This window comes from Labrus bergylta, chromosome 1, assembly GCF_963930695.1.
Source record: "Labrus bergylta chromosome 1, fLabBer1.1, whole genome shotgun sequence".
Classification (NCBI taxonomy): Eukaryota; Metazoa; Chordata; class Actinopteri; order Labriformes; family Labridae; genus Labrus; species Labrus bergylta.
The window spans coordinates 36,902,724-36,911,610 of NC_089195.1; the positions used below are offsets into that span (position 1 = coordinate 36,902,724).

Below are 8,887 nucleotides of genomic sequence, written 5' to 3' on the forward strand. Positions count from 1 at the left end.
CTCCTCTAGAAGCCCCGCCCCCTGCAGGAAGTAGTGTGTACGTTTACTGCTTGTAGCTACACTGCAAGCTAACGCACGCTAGCACAAGCTAACCGCCGGTGTTTGTCACCTTCCTGTCCAACAGGAAGTAGACCAACTCCACGTCCACGGGTAAAAGACAACACAAGGTTCACCCTCGTTTTAGAACGAGCTTTATCCACTTGGTGTTTCTCCTCACTCTCATTATATTTTCTCTTCTTTGATGCTACGTCCACGTCCGTCATATTCACCGCTTTGAATCTCGTCCAATCACTGAATAGTATCCACTCCTAAACTCACCTGCTGCGCTGTCATTGGCTGGAGGAAACACACCAGCTCCGCCCCCAGAAACGTCCCGAGTCAACCAGAACAAATCAGAACAGTAAAATCCAGTGAGAGGACAGAGTCTCTGCAGACACAGTCACCACCACACATGTATGAAGTCTGTATTTTATTTTGAAGGTCCCTACATAAGTCTGTATTTTATTTTGAAGGTCTCTTCCTCTTCCTCCTCGTCTCGACCTCGATGACCTGAAGTGAATCGTTTCTGCTTTAGTGTAACAGAATCCTGAAGAGTATTATTGTGACATGATGAGTCTGATGTCAGGACATGGTGACCACGTCAAAGCTGGTATTTGTGGTTCTCCGTCTGCCTTGTCCTGTGAGGCTCACACACACACACACACACACACACACACACACACACACACACACACACACACACACACACACACACACAGTGCCAACTGCAGCTCTTCTCCGCTGGTTTTTTTCTTTTTTTTTTGGTCGTCCTTTTTATGTTTTGTTTATGTCATAAATGCCAAACAGCTGATTGAAATAAAGCAAAGTGATTTATAGACGCCTGGTGTCCTCGTGTCTTAAATACGCAGATGACGCCGTCCTCTGCAAAATGGGATTACGGTGCATTCAAGTGGTGTCGGACACATTGGAAAAACGAGTTTTCCGCTCAAGTTGGAACAACAACTCGGAAACTCCGGAAAGAATTAGCTGCCTTGGAGAAAGGACAGACACTGAATCAACAGGACGGGTTAGAGAACGTGTTTTCATTTGTCACAGCACGGCTCTTACTGGGACAAAGCTGGGAGACACACGGGTATAATAATTAATCACGTCTATTATTCACCTGGAAAATTATCCAAAGTGTAGCTGTAGATTTGAAGAACCTGTGCTGGGTCTCATCTGATCACCTGCTCCCCCTCTTCAATGCAGAGCGGGACGTCACACATTCTGAGGAAGCCTGCACCCAACACCAGGGCCCTTTCTGAATATCCACAGTTCAGTAGTCAGTACTTTTCAGTAGGAGGACATTCATTCATAGTCATTCAGTGGTCATTTTTTGGGTCCACCTCAGTATACTGAACATATCAGTATGGAAACTAACTTCCTGGTTTCATGCAGTATGGATCGGATGCATCCTTTCAGGAAATGAGTTGTATTTTACCCACAATGCAGTGCAAAATTAAACGTAAATCGTCACGTCACGTCCGCCTCCAAATCAAAACAAACGAGCGTGGATTAATAGAATCAATTTTTAATCTAGAGTTAAAGTCCTGACTGAAATCACTACTTTAAATTAACAACAGAAAACAAAACAAATATCTGCATTATTATAAAACCTTTCTCCCTCCCTATTTAAATAATGATTTAACTATTTAAATAATGATGTCACTATTTAAATAATGATTTCACTATTTAAATAATGATTTAACTATTTAAATAATGATTTCACTATTTAAATGTCTTTATTGGTTTATTTTATATTCTGTATATTACTGTCTTTCATTTGTTCTTTATGTACTGTATGTTATTTAGTTATTTAATCTTTTACTTGATTTACATTGTGATATTGTTTGTTGTTTACCTGACTGTATATGAGCATTACTCTTCTTGAATGAAGAAAAACAAAAAAAAAAAACGGGTGAATGCGGCCGGTTCGGGAAACGTAAATGACGTCACTTCCTTACTGAATGAATCAGAAGAAGTAGGAACAAATATCTGCCTACTGAATAGTAGGTACTAACAGTATACAGCAGATAGTAGGTACTAAACAGTATACAGCAGATAGTAGGTACTAACAGTAAACAGCAGATAGTAGGTACTAAACAGTAAACAGCAGATAGTAGGTACTAAACAGTAAACAGCAGATAGTAGGTACTAAACAGTAAACAGCAGATAGTAGGTACTAAACAGTAAACAGCAGATAGTAGGTACTAAACAGTATACAGCAGATAGTAGGTACTAACAGTAAACAGCAGATAGTAAGTACTAACAGTATACAGCAGATAGTAGGTACTAAACAGTAAACAGCAAATAGTAGGTACTAAACAGTATACAGCAGATAGTAGGTACTAAACAGTAAACAGCAGATAGTAGGTACTAACAGTATACAGCAGATAGTAGGTACTAAACAGTATACAGCAGATAGTAGGTACTAACAGTAAACAGCAGATAGTAGGTACTAAACAGTAAACAGCAAATAGTAGGTACTAAACAGTATACAGCAGATAGTAGGTACTAAACAGTAAACAGCAGATAGTAGGTACTAACAGTATACAGCAGATAGTAGGTACTAAACAGTAAACAGCAGATAGTAGGTACTAACAGTATACAGCAGATAGTAGGTACTAAACAGTATACAGCAGATAGTAGGTACTAAACAGTAAACAGCAGATAGTAGGTACTAAACAGTAAACAGCAGATAGTAGGTACTAAACAGTATACAGCAGATAGTAGGTACTAAACAGTATACAGCAGATAGTAGGTACTAAACAGTAAACAGCAGACAGTAGGTACTAAACAGTAAACAGCAGGTAGTAGGTACTAAACAGTATACAGCAGATAGTGGGTACTAAACAGTATACAGCAGATAGGTACTAAACAGTATACAGCAGATAGTAGGTACTAAACAGTATACAGCAGATAGTGGGTACTAAACAGTATACAGCAGATAGGTACTAAACAGTAAACAGCAGATAGTAGGTACTAAACAGTAAACAGCAGACAGTAGGTACTAAACAGCATACAGCAGATAGTAGGTACTAAACAGTAAACAGCAGATAGTAGGTACTAAACAGTATACAGCAGACAGTAGGTACTAAACAGTATACAGCAGATAGTAGGTACTAAACAGTATACAGCAGATAGTAGGTACTAAACAGAAAACAGCAGATAGTAGGTACTAAACAGTATACAGCAGACAGTAGGTACTAAACAGTATACAGCAGATAGTAGGTACTAAACAGTAAACAGCAGATAGTAGGTACTAAACAGTAAACAGCAGATAGTGGGTACTAAACAGTATACAGCAGATAGTAGGTACTAACAGTATACAGCAGATAGTAGGTACTAAACAGTAAACAGCAGATAGTAGGTACTAAACAGTAAACAGCAGATAGTGGGTACTAAACAGTATACAGCAGATAGTAGGTACTAACAGTATACAGCAGATAGTAGGTACTAAACAGTAAACAGCAGATAGTAGGTACTAAACAGTAAACAGCAGATAGTAGGTACTAAACAGTAAACAGCAGACAGTAGGTACTAACAGTATACAGCAGATAGTGGGTACTAAACAGTATACAGCAGATAGGTACTAAACAGTATACAGCAGATAGTAGGTACTAAACAGTAAACAGCAGACAGTAGGTACTAAACAGTATACAGCAGATAGTGGGTACTAAACAGTATACAGCAGATAGTAGGTACTAACAGTATACAGCAGATAGTAGGTACTAACAGTATACAGCAGATAGTAGGTACTAAACAGTAAACAGCAGATAGTAGGTACTAAACAGTATACAGCATATAGTAGGTACTAAACAGTAAACAGCAGGTAGTAGGTACTAAACAGTAAACAGCAGGTAGTAGGTACTAAACAGTAAACAGCAGACAGTAGGTACTAAACAGTATACAGCAGATAGTAGGTACTAAACAGTAAACAGCAGATAGTAGGTACTAAACAGTAAACAGCAGACAGTAGGTACTAACAGTATACAGCAGATAGTGGGTACTAAACAGTATACAGCAGATAGGTACTAAACAGTATACAGCAGATAGTAGGTACTAAACAGTAAACAGCAGATAGTAGGTACGAAACAGTAAACAGCAGATAGTAGGTACTAAACAGTATACAGCAGACAGTAGGTACTAAACAGTAAACAGCAGATAGTAGGTACTAAACAGTAAACAGCAGATAGTAGGTACTAAACAGTAAACAGCAGATAGTAGGTACGAAACAGTAAACAGCAGATAGTAGGTACTAAACAGTATACAGCAGACAGTAGGTACTAAACAGTAAACAGCAGATAGTAGGTACTAAACAGTAAACAGCAGATAGTAGGTACTAAACAGTATACAGCAGATAGTAGGTACTAAACAGTATACAGCAGATAGTAGGTACTAAACAGTATACAGCAGACAGTAGGTACTAAACAGTATACAGCAGATAGTGGGTACTAAACAGTAAACAGCAGATAGTAGGTACTAAACAGTATACAGCAGATAGTGGGTACTAAACAGTACACAGCAGATAGTAGGTACTAAACAGTAAACAGCAGATAGTAGGTACTAAACAGTATACAGCAGATAGTAGGTACTAAACAGTATACAGCAGATAGTAGGTACTAAACAGTATACAGCAGACAGTAGGTACTAAACAGTAAACAGCAGATAGTGGGTACTAAACAGTATACAGCAGATAGTAGGTACTAACAGTATACAGCAGATAGTAGGTACTAAACAGTATGCAGCAGATAGTGGGTACTAAACAGTATACAGCAGATAGTAGGTACTAACAGTATACAGCAGATAGTAGGTACTAACAGTAAACAGCAGACAGTAGGTACTAAACAGTATACAGCAGATAGTGGGTACTAAACAGTATACAGCAGATAGTAGGTACTAACAGTATACAGCAGATAGTAGGTACTAACAGTATACAGCAGATAGTAGGTACTAAACAGTATACAGCAGATAGTAGGTACTAAACAGTATACAGCAGATAGTAGGTACTAACAGTATACAGCAGATAGTAGGTACTAACAGTATACAGCAGATAGTAGGTACTAAACAGTAAACAGCAGATAGTAGGTACTAAACAGTATACAGCATATAGTAGGTACTAAACAGTAAACAGCAGGTAGTAGGTACTAAACAGTAAACAGCAGGTAGTAGGTACTAAACAGTAAACAGCAGACAGTAGGTACTAAACAGTATACAGCAGATAGTAGGTACTAAACAGTAAACAGCAGATAGTAGGTACTAAACAGTAAACAGCAGACAGTAGGTACTAACAGTATACAGCAGATAGTGGGTACTAAACAGTATACAGCAGATAGGTACTAAACAGTATACAGCAGATAGTAGGTACTAAACAGTAAACAGCAGACAGTAGGTACTAAACAGTATACAGCAGATAGTAGGTACTAAACAGTATACAGCAGATAGTAGGTACTAAACAGTATACAGCAGATAGTAGGTACTAAACAGTAAACAGCAGGTAGTAGGTACTAAACAGTAAACAGCAGGTAGTAGGTACTAAACAGTAAACAGCAGACAGTAGGTACTAAACAGTATACAGCAGATAGTAGGTACTAAACAGTAAACAGCAGATAGTAGGTACTAAACAGTATACAGCAGATAGTAGGTACTAAACAGTAAACAGCAGATAGTAGGTACTAAACAGTAAACAGCAGATAGTAGGTACTAAACAGTAAACAGCAGATAGTAGGTACTAAACAGTATACAGCAGATAGTAGGTACTAAACAGTAAACAGCAGATAGTAGGTACTAAACAGTATACAGCAGATAGTAGGTACTAAACAGTATACAGCAGATAGTAGGTACTAAACAGTAAACAGCAGGTAGTAGGTACTAAACAGTATACAGCAGATAGTAGGTACTAAACAGTAAACAGCAGATAGTAGGTACTAAACAGTAAACAGCAGGTAGTAGGTACTAAACAGTATACAGCAGACAGTAGGTACTAAACAGTATACAGCAGATAGTAGGTACTAAACAGTATACAGCAGATAGTAGGTACTAAACAGTATACAGCAGATAGTAGGTACTAAACAGTATACAGCAGATAGTAGGTACTAAACAGTAAACAGCAGGTAGTAGGTACTAAACAGTATACAGCAGATAGTAGGTACTAAACAGTAAACAGCAGATAGTAGGTACTAAACAGTATACAGCAGACAGTAGGTACTAAACAGTATACAGCAGATAGTAGGTACTAAACAGTATACAGCAGATAGTAGGTACTAAACAGTATACAGCAGACAGTAGGTACTAAACAGTATACAGCAGATAGTAGGTACTAAACAGTAAACAGCAGATAGTAGGTACTAACAGTATACAGCAGATAGTAGGTACTAAACAGTAAACAGCAGATAGTAGGTACTAAACAGTAAACAGCAGATAGTAGGTACTAAACAGTAAACAGCAGACAGTAGGTACTAACAGTATACAGCAGATAGTGGGTACTAAACAGTATACAGCAGATAGGTACTAAACAGTATACAGCAGATAGTAGGTACTAAACAGTAAACAGCAGACAGTAGGTACTAAACAGTATACAGCAGATAGTGGGTACTAAACAGTATACAGCAGATAGTAGGTACTAACAGTATACAGCAGATAGTAGGTACTAACAGTATACAGCAGATAGTAGGTACTAAACAGTAAACAGCAGATAGTAGGTACTAAACAGTATACAGCATATAGTAGGTACTAAACAGTAAACAGCAGGTAGTAGGTACTAAACAGTAAACAGCAGGTAGTAGGTACTAAACAGTAAACAGCAGACAGTAGGTACTAAACAGTATACAGCAGATAGTAGGTACTAAACAGTAAACAGCAGATAGTAGGTACTAAACAGTAAACAGCAGACAGTAGGTACTAACAGTATACAGCAGATAGTGGGTACTAAACAGTATACAGCAGATAGGTACTAAACAGTATACAGCAGATAGTAGGTACTAAACAGTAAACAGCAGATAGTAGGTACGAAACAGTAAACAGCAGATAGTAGGTACTAAACAGTATACAGCAGACAGTAGGTACTAAACAGTAAACAGCAGATAGTAGGTACTAAACAGTAAACAGCAGATAGTAGGTACTAAACAGTAAACAGCAGATAGTAGGTACGAAACAGTAAACAGCAGATAGTAGGTACTAAACAGTATACAGCAGACAGTAGGTACTAAACAGTAAACAGCAGATAGTAGGTACTAAACAGTAAACAGCAGATAGTAGGTACTAAACAGTATACAGCAGATAGTAGGTACTAAACAGTATACAGCAGATAGTAGGTACTAAACAGTATACAGCAGACAGTAGGTACTAAACAGTATACAGCAGATAGTGGGTACTAAACAGTAAACAGCAGATAGTAGGTACTAAACAGTATACAGCAGATAGTGGGTACTAAACAGTACACAGCAGATAGTAGGTACTAAACAGTAAACAGCAGATAGTAGGTACTAAACAGTATACAGCAGATAGTAGGTACTAAACAGTATACAGCAGATAGTAGGTACTAAACAGTATACAGCAGACAGTAGGTACTAAACAGTAAACAGCAGATAGTGGGTACTAAACAGTATACAGCAGATAGTAGGTACTAACAGTATACAGCAGATAGTAGGTACTAAACAGTATGCAGCAGATAGTGGGTACTAAACAGTATACAGCAGATAGTAGGTACTAACAGTATACAGCAGATAGTAGGTACTAACAGTAAACAGCAGACAGTAGGTACTAAACAGTATACAGCAGATAGTGGGTACTAAACAGTATACAGCAGATAGTAGGTACTAACAGTATACAGCAGATAGTAGGTACTAACAGTATACAGCAGATAGTAGGTACTAAACAGTATACAGCAGATAGTAGGTACTAAACAGTATACAGCAGATAGTAGGTACTAACAGTATACAGCAGATAGTAGGTACTAACAGTATACAGCAGATAGTAGGTACTAAACAGTAAACAGCAGATAGTAGGTACTAAACAGTATACAGCATATAGTAGGTACTAAACAGTAAACAGCAGGTAGTAGGTACTAAACAGTAAACAGCAGGTAGTAGGTACTAAACAGTAAACAGCAGACAGTAGGTACTAAACAGTATACAGCAGATAGTAGGTACTAAACAGTAAACAGCAGATAGTAGGTACTAAACAGTAAACAGCAGACAGTAGGTACTAACAGTATACAGCAGATAGTGGGTACTAAACAGTATACAGCAGATAGGTACTAAACAGTATACAGCAGATAGTAGGTACTAAACAGTAAACAGCAGACAGTAGGTACTAAACAGTATACAGCAGATAGTAGGTACTAAACAGTATACAGCAGATAGTAGGTACTAAACAGTATACAGCAGATAGTAGGTACTAAACAGTAAACAGCAGGTAGTAGGTACTAAACAGTAAACAGCAGGTAGTAGGTACTAAACAGTAAACAGCAGACAGTAGGTACTAAACAGTATACAGCAGATAGTAGGTACTAAACAGTAAACAGCAGATAGTAGGTACTAAACAGTATACAGCAGATAGTAGGTACTAAACAGTAAACAGCAGATAGTAGGTACTAAACAGTAAACAGCAGATAGTAGGTACTAAACAGTAAACAGCAGATAGTAGGTACTAAACAGTATACAGCAGATAGTAGGTACTAAACAGTAAACAGCAGATAGTAGGTACTAAACAGTAAACAGCAGATAGTAGGTACTAAACAGTATACAGCAGATAGTAGGTACTAAACAGTATACAGCAGATAGTAGGTACTAAACAGTAAACAGCAGGTAGTAGGTACTAAACAGTATACAGCAGATAGTAGGTACTA

At 37.9% G+C, this 8,887-nt stretch overlaps 1 protein-coding gene across 1 annotated transcript in view; it reads left to right on the plus strand.

Annotated features, from left to right (window-relative positions):
• Window positions 1–877, plus strand: part of LOC110002110 (actin-related protein 2-B) — a 9,508-nt gene extending 8,631 nt beyond the window's left edge. Inside the window, exon 9 of the mRNA XM_020657755.3 lies at window positions 1–877. This exon is cut by the window's left edge and continues 702 nt beyond it. The gene's annotated coding sequence lies outside the window, so the exon portion shown is untranslated.
• The last annotated feature ends 8,010 nt before the right edge of the window (window positions 878–8,887 follow it).